This window comes from Pleurodeles waltl, chromosome 4_1 (assembly GCF_031143425.1).
Source record: "Pleurodeles waltl isolate 20211129_DDA chromosome 4_1, aPleWal1.hap1.20221129, whole genome shotgun sequence".
NCBI classification, from domain to species: Eukaryota; Metazoa; Chordata; class Amphibia; order Caudata; family Salamandridae; genus Pleurodeles; species Pleurodeles waltl.
The window spans coordinates 441201307-441213439 of NC_090442.1; the positions used below are offsets into that span (position 1 = coordinate 441201307).

Sequence of the window (12133 nt, forward strand, 5' to 3'; positions counted from 1 at the left end):
ACTCAACAGTTCATCAGGGGAAACAATGCTCTGGATGTGTTTACTGTATATACAGCTGTAAGTGAGATTACACCATTACTTACAAAGTATTTGCAGCTTAATAGTAGGCATTGAGCTAAATACTGCAAAATGTTAAAGTTAAGTGGAACAGGTTATAAGCAGATGTTTGCAGGACGCATAGCTTGGATTTTGTGACTAACATGTTACATAAGAATCTCTGCAAATGTATTAACCCATTGAGCTATCTTAACAGTATATGGAACTATAGGCCTCATTTCAGAGGCCTGTGGTGCAGGATGGCACAGCAAGTGCCTTGATGAGCCATCCTGCACCACCGGGAAAGGGCAGAAATGTACCATATCTTCAAGATGCAGCATATTTCTTTCCTCTCCCCCTGCGCAGGTGCACAAATTTCTGCCTAGTGCCAAATCAGGCACCCTTGAACCATGATGTAAGGGTGCCTGAATTGGGGAGATTATTGTTTTTGTTCACAAAGGGACACCTTTCTGCACAAAAACAATCACAAGAGGTGCTCTCCTCTTTCTATGTGTGCTGCAGGATGCAGCACACATAGCAAGAGAAGAAAACTGGGAGAAATAAATATATTTCTCCCTGTTGTGTCAGTCTTATGCCATTCCTGAGGTGGCCTATGAATCTGACGCATTCCCAGACTTGTAAATCTGTGAATGCGTCAGATTCTTTCGGGTTCCATGGGTGTTGCATGAGAACACCTACAGCAACACCAATGGAACGCCCCTTTGAGGCAGTGTTATGTGTGAAAGGGGTCCATATTTCAAGCCCAAAAAAGGCATGCAAGGTGGCTTTGCGTGGCCTTGTAAACACGGGCTGGCACGCTGCGCCACTGGAGCATCAAAACAATTATGCTCTTGTGATGCAATGTGCCGCTAGAGCCTTGTAAATGAGTCTCTTTGAATTTCAATTAACGCAGGTTCTTTAGCAGGCATATAGATGCTATAAGCTACTTTGTAATGGTACAAACCTGTGACCAGAGGTTTCCCACAGTTCACTGGAGTGGCTGTGTTAACCATCTTGACTGTCTAGCAGCCTTATAGCCTTACACTTGCTACATACGTTAAATGTTTACAAGATGTGACTAAAGCTTTTAAATCATGTTTTTGTGGCTAATAAAGAAAGTCAGAGAAGCTTACTATCTCATTGCCAATTTCTTAATAGCAGACTACAGACATATCTGTGCTCCTAATGATTCAACACTCATGACTCTACCCTTCCGAACTCCACCCACTTTCTGCACCAACACTCCTCAACCCCAGGTTGTGAGTGTCCGGGGTAACTATTTTCCATTGTCAGAAATGCCCACATGCTATAACATAATCAAACAGGGAAGCCAGTCTTTGCTGCAGATTCTGTGATTTCACTTGTCGTGTTATAATATGGAAACATCCCACAATGCAGTACCCTTAGATGAGGCCTCTGTTGCAGCCATTTACGCCAACTCACAAATGATTTATTTAACAGTACGACATCCTGCTTGTTGAAAAACAAATATTTAAAACCAGAATTCGACGTTTTGAGTAAATATAACCAAGCAAAGAGACTTCTTTATTTTTATAGCGCAGAAAGAATATTTCATTGGCTGAAGGCGCAACGAGGACGTTAAAATCTGTTCCAAGGCGCTCTCACACAGCTCAAGGCAGCTCATTGTACTCGTTTTTGTCAGTTACTTTGATACAGCGATGCGCTTTAGTAAAGCACCCGCTTGCCCTGCACAACCTGACATGCTCGTCTTTTGTTAAACATCATTATCAGCTCAAGCTGCAACAGCATGGAAGTACTTACAGATGCAAAATACATGAGAGCTTCTATTTAGCGTTGCTTTATTCTCCCAGGGATGCTTGTCTCTATTTCTTCAGCTTGTGGAGTATTCCGTTTAACTTGTGTGATGTTTTGTATTCACAGTTTTAGAATGCATAATTTAAATGCTCTACATACGGAAATGCTGACAAAGCTAGTACTTTTGCTTATTAAAACAATGGCCCAGATTTAAAAGGGCCTAGGGCCTCCTTGCGCCACATTAGCCTCCTTTATTTAAGCTAACGTGGCCCAACGAGGACAAAATCGCTGCGCTAGATTTGTAAAGTGGTGCAATGCATGCATTGCGCCACTCTGTACCCCTTGCGCCACATTATACTTGCACCAGGCAAAATGTATGCATGGGAAGTGTTCCCCCATGGGGGGGTGGGCTGAAAAAATGGTGCAAAGAAATCTAAATGATTTCTTTGCACCTTCTTCTTTTGCATTTTTAATGCCTACTCAGAGCAGGCGTTAAAAGAGGGTACACGATTGGCTACAATGGGCCCCTCTGTACTGTTCAGGGGGAGCGCCAACATTTTAGTGCTAACCCCAGACAGTACATCAATAGTGTCAAAAATACTGGTGCTATTGCCCCCTGATCTGTACCATGGTGCACTGCATTTTAAATGTGACGCACACATGGTTTCGGAAGGGGGGTTGAGGGGCACAAGGAAAGTGGAGCTACACTGGGTGCAACGCCACTTTACTTAAATCTAAAAGGTTTACCAGACATAGGTCTTCATTTTCAAGACCCTGGTGCCACCGTTGCATCATTTTTTTATACAGCTTTGACATTAAGCAGTGCTTTACACTGCTCCATATTTACAAACTGACGCACTGGACCCAAAGAGTCAGTTTGTAAAGCCTTGTGTCACATTATACATGCCGCAGGTATAATGTATGCAAGGTAGGTGTTCCCAGGCAAAAATTCATGCAGAACTGATGCAGTGAAATTGACAACATTTCACTGCATCAGTCTGCGACTCCACTGTGTCAAAATGTTGACATCTGCTCAGTACAGGCGTTAAACTGATGCAGGGCTTTTTCCTATGGGATCCTTCCTTGCACTGCTGGATTAGTGTCATTTTTTATGCTAGTCTATCAATGCATCTGTTTAGCACCATAAATGCATCAGAATTTCTGACACATCTGTGGAAATGTGTGCCATGGAGCTCTGTATAGTATGTACAGTGCATCCATGGTGTTATTAGGGAATCCTTAGGCAGAGCAAGAAATCTGGCGCATCAGAGCCAATAAGTCAGTTTCTTGTAAATGAGGCCCATAGTTTGTTTGCCCAAACAATAATAAAGTGAAAACACAACACAAGAAAAAACCCACACCAATTTATAAAAATAGAACAAGAAATAATACATTATTTGATACTGAAACAACAAAAATGCAATCAATAGAACTGGAGATGTGCCGTTTTAAAGATATAAATGAAAACATTGCTTAAAAGCACAAACGCCCTTATTAAGACTTAGATGGTCTTTTCAGAAAACCGCCAAATCCACGGGCACCACAAGACCACCAGTGCTGGTGGTCTTCCACCCACCATATTACGAGTACTGCAGGATTTCTGCCAAATTGTGGGTGGAAATCCTGCAGTAGTCGTGCTGGCGTGCGGAGGCCCATGGGTGGCTCCACCACCACTCCGCCCCACCAAAAGGACTCCACCAGCCTTATTACTCCCTGTAATTTTGCCTGGCGGTGTCCTGATGGCGGGGCTCTGCCAGTGGTGCAAGCACCCATTCCTATTCCGTGCCGGATGACCTCCTCGGCGGACAAGGTAAGTTGGTGTCTGACCAGGGGAGGGTTGGGTATTGTGTGTGCATGTGTGAGTGGGTGTTGTCTGCGTGTGTGCATGTATGTGTGTATGCAAGTGTGTGTGGGTGTTGTCTGCATGTGTGCATGTATGTGTGTATGCGTGTGTGTATGGATATTTGTATGGGTGTGTGTAAGGGTCTTTGTATGGGTGTGTGCATGGGTGCGTGTATGCGTGTGTGAATGTATGTGTGTATGCATAGATCAATGTGGGTTTGAATGTTGAGGTGAGTGCAGGTATGAATGTTGAGGAGAGTGCAGGTATGAATGTTGAGGTGTATGAGTGTATAGATGTTTGTAAGTGAATGTGTGTCTGTCAGTGTTGGTGTATGAGTGTATGCGAGATGAGTGCATGAATGAGTGTATGCGAGGTGAATGAGTGTATGCGAAGTGCGTGAATAAATTTATGCGATGTGCATGAATGAGTGTATGCAAGGTGCGTGAATGAGTGTATGTGGGATGCGTGTGGATGTCTCTGTGCATTTGTGTGTATGCAGGGTAAGCTGTCTTAGAAGGGGTGGGGGTAGGGGGTGCTCTCTTAGAAGGAGGTGTGCGGGCAAGGGAAGGGGGCACTGTCTTAGAAGGGGGTGGGGGAGGTAGATGATGTCTTAGAAGGGGGTTGGAGGGTTCTGGTATAGAGGGGAGTGGGGGTATTGGCCTTGCTGCGTGGGGGGAAGACATCTACCGGTGACTGGGAAGAAATTCCCTGTCACTGGTAGCCTTTCAGCCAGGGTTTTTCATGGCGGTGCTACTGCCACAGAAACCCTGGTGGAAAGCCGACTCCTGATAACTTCATGGGGTCTTCACTGAACCGCCGGGTCGGAGATGCTCATCTCTGGCCTGGCTGGTCCAACCGCCCTGGTGGTATGAGTAGGGATGTGCCACACTCATAATGTGGCAGTCTTCACCGCCAGCCTTTTGACGGTGGGACAGCCACCAAGAGTCTGGCAGTCATGAGACCGCCAGACTCATACCGAGGGACAAAGTGGCAGCTGGGGTTATTTGGTTGTGGCAGATCAGGACAAAGTCACAAGCTCAAATTGACCATGATGGAGCGCATGCTGCACACAGGGATCGCGCTAGGCCCATTGAGGAAAGTACCTTAAATCTGGGTTGCGTAACGTTGTGAAGTCCTGTGTTAGAAAGTGTCATGTGGTGTAAATTCTGTGAGGACAACAGCTGGACTAGCAGAGAGCATTTAGGTCTACTTCCAAGGGTCCAACACTGGGGTGGCACCACTTGGGGGGCAAGACTCACAGCAGTCAGAAAACTATATGCTGGGCTCAGGGAGGTTGAAGACTTTTCTGTCCCTTAGGCTCTGATCAGGAGGCCAGCCAATTACCCTTTGAAGTCACTCTGGTAGTCCTGTGTTCAAGATGCAGGTCCAGTCCTTCTCACTCAAACAGCAGGGCAGGAGAGTAGCAGAGTAGCAGGTCTTCTTGCAAAGCAGCACAGCTGTCCTTCTGAGTATTCCGCAGGTCCAGAGGTGTACTGAAGACTTAGGTCTGAGGGTCCAATATTTATACTGGGTGCCCACTCTGAAGTAGAAGACATTTCTAGTGACTCCAACCTCCAGAGGTGCATGAAATGTCCTGGCTCCCTGCCCTTTCACTAGCTTGTATAGGGTTGCAGAAGACTAGTGTCAAACTATTTGTGAGTGTGCACAGACAGAGTCCTTGTAATGTATAAGTATGGTAGGTGACAGCTCTGCCCCCCCATCAATTCAGAGATGGCCCATCCTGCCAACACCTGTTCCCCCTTTGTCTCACTGTCTGAGAGCAATACACAAAGACGAACTGCTAGCTATACCAAGTCAAGTGACCAAGGATACAGGCACCAAATGTTTAGGATAAAGAAATGCCAATTTTCTAAAAGTGACGTTCTCGAAATTGTGACTTAAAATCCAACTTTATCATTAAAAAAAGTTTTAAGTACGATTCTCTAGATATTTTGACATTCTTATCTGTTCACAATTGGAAGTTACCTCTAATTAAATGTAATAAGGGAACCCAATGTTTTCTTACGGAGAGGTAGGCCTTGCAGTAGTGAAAAACACATTTTGGAGTTTTTCACTACCAGGGAATGTAAAACTTAAACATACACGTCCATCTTTTTACAAACACTGTGCCCTGCCCTCTGCACGAAGTCCGACTCCGAAGAGAAGGTTGCATAGCCAGCACCATCTGCTAGCAAGACTCTGCCTGCCATAATATGGCTTGACATAGTCCTGCTGGTGTGGAAATGCTGGCAGTGCAAGACCGTCAGGACTCATCCCCTACCTGACGACCTCCTTGACGGAGAAGGTAAGTGGTCATCTGAAAAGGGGGGGGTGTCTGTGCGTGTGTGTGTGGAAGAGGATGTAGTGTGAGTGCATGTATGCGGAGAGGGAGGGCGGTGGTGAATGCATGTGTGTATGCAACTGAATATGTATGTTTGTGTCCATGTATGTGCACATGTATAGAGGTGTCTGAGTGCGTGTGTGCGAGCAAGTGGGGTGTGTGTCTGCAGGTTTGCGAGTGAGTGGGGGTGTGTGTCTGTATATTTGCAAGTGAGTGGGGGTGTCTGTGTGGATGTATGCGTATGCCGAGGGGTGTGCATGTGAATGCATGCATGCATGAAGGGGTGTTTGTAAGTGTGTGGATGGATGGGGAGTGTGTATGCATGTGTGTGGACATGCTGGGGTGCGTGTGCTAGTGACAGGAATGGGGATTCCTGTCGCCGGGTGCGTGACCACGTGACCGCCTGGGTTTTCATGGAGGGGTGACCACCACAGAAAGCCTGGCGGTCTGCAGCCATGTAATCCGGCTGGCAGGCTGAGGCCTGCCGCCGGGTTGGTGGTGCACATCGCCAGCCGGGTCTATGCGACCACACCGGCAGGCCAGGTGGCATTGTAAATGTTTGGCTTCTGCCAAACCTCCCAACTTGTGATGTGGTGGTCTTTAGCGCCGGGTCCGTGGCTGTAAGAATGCCACGATGACGCTGGCGGTGAGATGACTCCCAGCCTCACAATGAAGGCCTAAGTGTGTGTGAAATTCACATAATTTGCTTTTGTGCAAGTACGTGAAAAGCTGGCATTTAGGGCTATATTTTATCATTAAAGGTATCATTGTGTCCATTTTGGACAGAAGGCTCCATTTCACTCAAAATAATAGTGCTAGATACACAAGTGCCGTGGAGGACAGCTGCTTGTATTCTGGTCAATCTCATTGAGCTCAAGCTCTCAGTGCTGGGAAACCCTATGTGAGTAGCTGTGCGCTTTATAAGATTATGCAATTATAATAATACACGAGCTATAATTTACACAACGTGGCTTAAATCTGTGATCTATCATAATTTTGTGTAATAAGCATAATGTGAAATTCTGAAATGACACAAATTATGCTGGTGTATTTTAAATTTTGCCAAGGCCTAGCGAGGCCAGAAACGGTTGTTCCATAGGGCTTTCACCCTTTGTTTGCCATGTACATAGAGTTATAAACCATGGCTCATCTCATTAATATTCAAGAGAACCGATAGTCGGCGCTTCTTGCACTCACATTGCTGCTGTCAAGAACTGGAAGGAAATACCAGACGAGCAGCTCTATGCTTTTTTGTGCCTTGGCACTTTAAGGTTTGAATATCTAACCCTTAACTCTGTAACCACTACAATGTATGTGTGGTTGCGCATCCGTAAACTGTATTCCTGCAATTTGAGAACGCAATATGATGGTGGTTTGGTGGGTATATTTTGGGGGATAATATGCCTGAGAAAGCAGAGGCTAGACCATTGATACTCAAAGTACAGCCCGGGGGACACATGCGGCTCCCTGATAAACAACAGAACTCGGCTGCTATTTACTACATAGATGCTAACAATAAAAAGATGTTATATGAAAGTGGCAATTATTTATTTAAAGCTTTTGAAGTAGTATAAGTATGTTTAATTCTAAATCAGAATTAACGTCAAAATCGTGTAAATAAAGGCCCGTATTTATACTTTTTGACGCTAAACTGCGCTAACGCGGTTTAGCGTCAAAAAAATTAGCGCTGGCTAACGCCATTCTGAAGCGCCATGCGGGCGCCGTATTTATAGAATGGCGTTAGCCGGCATTAGCCGACCGGCGCTGCCTGGTGTGCGTGAAAAAAAAACACGTACACCAGGCAGCGCCGGCGTAGGGGAAAATGGCGTATGGGCGTCTCAAAATGGGGCAAGTCAGGTTGAGTCAAAAAAATCGCCTCAACCCGATTTGCGCCATTTATTTACGACGCCCGTCCCCCATTAACATGACTCCTGTCTTAGCAAAGACAGGAGTCATGCCCCCTTGCCCAATGACCATGCCCAGGGGACTTATGTCCCCTGGGCATGGTCATTGGGCATAGTGGCATGTAGGGGGGCACAAATCAGGCCCCCCTATGCCACAAAAAAAAATTACAAAAAATACTTACCTGAACTTACCTTAATGTCCCTGGGGGGGGTCCCTCCTTCCTTGGGTGTCCTCCTGGGGTGGGCAAGGGTGGCAGGGGGTGTCCCTTTCTGAGCCCACAGGTCCCTTAACGCCTGCCCTGACCCAGGCGTTAAATTCAGGCGCAAAAGCGGGGTTTTTTGCCCCGCCCCCTCCCTGGCGTCATTTTTGCCCGGGAGTATAAATACCACGCACATGCCTGGGAGTCATTTTTTTTGACGGGAACGCCTACCTTGCATATCATTAACGCAAGGAAGGTGTTCACGCCAAAAAATGACGCTAACTCCATTAACTTTGGCGCTAGACGCGTCTAACGCCAAAGTATAAATATGGAGTTAGTTTTGCGTCGAATTGGCGTCGAAAAAAACGACGCAAATTCGGCGCAAACGGAGTATAAATATGCCCCAAAATGTCTCAAGTTTTGCGTCTGTCTGTTTAATGCTAATGCAGTTTAGATCCTGGAACTTTCTTGTGCAGAGGTCTGATGAGAATCTAACGAGGTTGGCAAAGATGTCTATGCTTCTGCTGTCGACAACATGGGCATTTTTGATTTGGGTTATAACAGTTCAGTGTTATCTGCAACGTTTCAGCATGACCGAAATTACCTAGATAGCATGTAAATATGCGTCATCTACCAAACCAATGCATAAACGTTTTACCCATTTTGTCCAGCAGAGGGAACCATTGGCCAACAGGTCAAATTTTAGTATGCCAGCATTTACTTGTGCAGTAGGAGAACATTTTAGTTTGTTCTTTAAGAATATCAACGTCAATTACACTTTCAAAAACATGATATTAGTGGAGATTACACCCCATAGTTTAACCGTGCGTTAAAATACTACATCAAAATACGTGAGGCACTTTCTCAATCCTGCATGCCAAATTCTAGGGCTTGTTTTAATTGAGCGCCCCCGCTGAGGTTTTCTTTTGGGGAAATGATGAAATTGGCACGAGCAGCCTACGAGTTTGCTCCCAGTAAGTTTGACTCATCCTCTCAAGGATGGGACCATGAAACTGAGCAATAGTAAAAGGTATTATTTGAAGGGACGGGTACAATATGATGACCTATTTAAAAAACAAGTTCATTTTCTTTTTGGACGAGATATTTCTGCTTCATCTTGTTCAACCTGACTGACAGGACTATCAATTATTCACCTTCAGAGGCAACTTGCCCAACACCAGCCTTGATAATGCAACTGATTATTCATCCATTTAGGAATGTGCTCGACCATCTTGCAAGGTGTCCAGTTGTACTGCTGTACTTGGCACTTGAACTTAAGTAGCCTCACCTTTCTTGGACTTTGCAAAAGTGTTTGCTGTTTAGAGTGGGCACGTATTCAATAAAACAGTCTCTGCTCTGATTTTGGAACCTAAGGCCCAGATTTAAGAGGGCCTAGCGCTATCCCAACGCCACATTAGCTTCCTTTTTTTTACGCTAATGTGGCGTTGGAAGGCAAAAAACGCATGCATTGCACCACTTTGTAACCCTTTGCGCCAGGCATAATTTATGGAAGGGGGATGTTCCGGTGCTTGTGGGGGAGGCGGAAAAATGGCTCTAAGAAATCTAAGAATTTCTTTGCGTAATTTTTATAGGCATTTTTAATGCCAACTAAGAGCAGGCGTTAAAGGGAGGGTCCCATTGTTTTCAATGGTCCTCTGGGAGCTTTGCAGGATTAGCGTCAACATTTTTTATGCTAATCCTGCAAAACGCAGGTCTAGTGTAAAAAATTATGATGATAGTACTCCTGACTGCCGCCATGGTGCACCATATTTTAAATACGACGCACACATGGTGGCTTTAGGGGGGCGCTAAGGGACACAATAAAAGTAGTGCTGCAGTGTGTGCAGGAACACCTTTCATAAATCTGCCCCTGAGAAAAATATGATTAAGCCAACATATAGACTTATTCTAAACCTTGTTAGGAGTCTAGGGGGGTTAGAGTTTCTATTCACAAGCTCAACTATGAGAATATGAGACAGGATTGAAAACTAATATTTGTGTTTGTTTATTAAAATTGGAATGGGTAAAACAAAAGGCCAGGAGTTTAGTGGTATGGTTCAAGAACTCTACTACTACTACAACTATGACCATATAATAATAATAATAATAATAAATAATATCGCTATTCCTATTTATACTTGTGCAGTTAGGTGAAAAACAATAAAACTAACATAAACAATTAAGGTAAAACATAGAATAAAAATACAAATGAAAATAACAATAAAATATCTACTCCCTTCATTAATAGCTGCATTTTTGTATGCATTTGGCTCATGGATCCAGCAGAAATTTCAATAAGCCGGCAACACATGGGTTCTACTGTATCCAGTTGCAGCCTTTTTCGCTGAGGACTAACTTGATCCTCAGGAAAAAAAAATCTAAAGATTAACTACAAATTACCAACTAACAGCAAAAACATGGGCCACATCATACAATCTTTACTCTCTTTGAAATAAAGAAAAATTAATTTGCACTACCTTGATGCTTGAGGAATAGGAAAGGTTATAGCACCAGTGCAAACATAGAAAAATATTATGAAATATTGCTAAATAATAACCTGTTTGAGCAGGATCATTCTGGGAGTTTCATATATCACGAAGAAGTGCAAAAGGGACTGAGTTCGTTTACAGTTGGACTAGTTTATTTACCAAATCTCTGCAACCAGTTGACCTTCCCAACATGGAAGGGGCATCTGGTCGCAGGTACTTATGTTTCTCCACTGCTACTCAGTACACAAGCAACTGCGAAGAAAACACCATCCAGCTGCTCAGCCATGTCATCTCCTTAACTTTATCACAAAAGTCCAAGGATGAGGCTTGCAAAAACAAGGAGAGGAGATACTGTGGATCAACAGATTAGGTTTTTTTTCTCAGCAGTCATCCAAGACACTGCTAGGAAACAATATGGCTATCACTTGGCTAATTCATGACTGTTCCACCTACAAGGCTTCCTTCCTCAAGTTTTTTGCAAATTGTGCAATGTTGAAGGAGTATGGCACCACAAGTAAATATGTGAGTAACCACAGTTTTCACTCCTGCATGCCCATGATAAAGTTATTGATGTAGTACAAGAGCCTTTTCCTATTTTTAAAATAAATACATAAATAAAACATTATCACATTTCTTCTCAGGGTGCTTGTGAACTTTTTGAATAAGGATTGGAGATGCAAGTCATCAGGTTTCTCACCTCCACTCAAAAATACTCAAACCTAACCCATCTTTCAAATACGTTTTGCCATGTTTTTTGCAATAGTGTCAAGTTTCTTTGAAAAATAGAAACCTTTCATAATCGATCAAAATGTATGTCCACTGAGGAGGTTATATTATTATCCAATTGTTTTCACTTAATTGCCTGGGGAACAACAGAAAAACGAATTATCCTTTCAGCAGTTTGAAATATGACCTGTATGTCAATTAAAGATACTCAGGCCCTCATTGTGAAGGGGAAGGGGTTGAAATACTCCATTGATGGTGCTGCTCTTACCTTTACATCTTAACACACTTGGGCCCATATTTATTCTTTTTTAGCACTGCATTTGCGTTGTTTTTTTACACAAAATTGGCGCAAACTTACAAAATACAATTGTATTTTGGATATTTGCACTGCTTTAGCGTCAAGAAATTACGCAAATGCGGCGCTAAAAAAGTATAAATATGGGCCTTGATTCTGACACTAATTCCACATTTTGAACTAGTTACTTATAATGAAATTTCACCAGCTTTCAATTGCGTCTTGCCCTGCGGTAAAAGGTCGGTATGGTATGGCGCGTGGAGAACTGGCGGAGGGGGTCAGGGGCAAAAAGCACAATGTTAAATTAAATATTATGGTCTTGCAGCCAATCCTAATGCTGCTGTCATTAGGATTGGCCAGAGCGCCCTGGCTTTGCGCTCCGAGGCAGACTGGGAGCGTCTGCCTGCTGTCTCCAACCAGACAACACAGTGCCAGGTTGGAGAGAGCTCAGTGTGATTGTGTGTGTGGCTGCCCCAAGACAGCCGGCCAAACATATATGCGCACTCCGTCCCTGTCACGCCCC

At 44.2% G+C, this 12133-nt stretch overlaps 1 protein-coding gene across 4 annotated transcripts in view; it reads right to left on the reverse strand.

The window, feature by feature from the left end:
• Window positions 1-12133, reverse strand: part of SEMA3A (semaphorin 3A) — a 428574-nt gene that overhangs the window by 14331 nt on the left and 402110 nt on the right. The gene's annotated exons all lie outside the window — the stretch shown is intronic.